Source organism: Frankliniella occidentalis, unplaced genomic scaffold (genome assembly GCF_000697945.3).
Source record: "Frankliniella occidentalis isolate FOCC.00 unplaced genomic scaffold, Focc_3.1 Scaffold100, whole genome shotgun sequence".
Taxonomy (NCBI): Eukaryota; Metazoa; Arthropoda; class Insecta; order Thysanoptera; family Thripidae; genus Frankliniella; species Frankliniella occidentalis.
The window spans coordinates 799,961-800,880 of NW_026267229.1; positions in this window are offsets into that span (position 1 = coordinate 799,961).

The following is a 920-nucleotide window of genomic DNA, read 5'->3' on the forward strand; positions in this document are numbered from 1 at the left end:
GCCGAGCCGGGCGGAGCGAACAAAGCGATGGCCGGCGGCAAGCACCAGCAAAGCACCGCCAAGCACCACCTGCCTCGCCACACCGCGCAGCGCGGGGCGGAGCGCGGGGCGCGGCGCCTTCACAACCCTACCCAGGCTTGACTGCCAAAACGCGTTATGTTTTCTCCCGTTATTTCGGTCGAGGACCCTGGGAATGGCCGCTGCAGGCTCCCGACCCGCACCAGCTGCGAGCAGCGCGCCGACAAGCGCCCCGGTTGTACGGCGTACAGTACGAAGTACAGTACGGGCAGAGCTAATAACAACTACCAGCCCTGCACCATGTACCGAGCGCGCTCGGGGCGGGAACCAGCGGGGGAAACACGCCCACCACCATCACCACGCCGCCACCGCCCGCGACTCGCTCCACGCGCGACGCACAACCCCACTGCTCTCCTTCTCTTCTCTCCCTCCGCGTGGCGCAGCGTGGTGCTGTCGGGCGCTGTGCATACTGCCGAGGGGTCTTTTTCCGCTCTTTTTCTTCGTATCTCTGTCTCTCTCTGTCTCTCTCTGCCCGCGTCTCTCTTCCCGAGCGCCGCGGGAGAGCTCTGGAGACGCAGCGGGGTGCCTTGCGCCTCGTGCCCGACAATCATCCATCATCTTTGTTGCACGCCACAAAACTTTGTCGCATTTGTTTTGGCGCGAGGCTGGGCCGGTTGTGCTGCGAGGAGGCGCGCGGGCGCGGCGGGCCACTGCGCATCGATCGGGAATGTCGCGGAGTGAACGACAGGGGGGAGCAGGAGCTCGACAGAGAGGTGATTGTTTCTGTCGAGAGAGAGAAGAAGGCACGGGGGCATTTTTTCCACGGGTCGGTCCGAGAGGGGGTGGGTGTGCAACAGGCCCGCGCCGTCCTGCGAGCGCGGCGGGAAGCGAGCGGAGCGGAG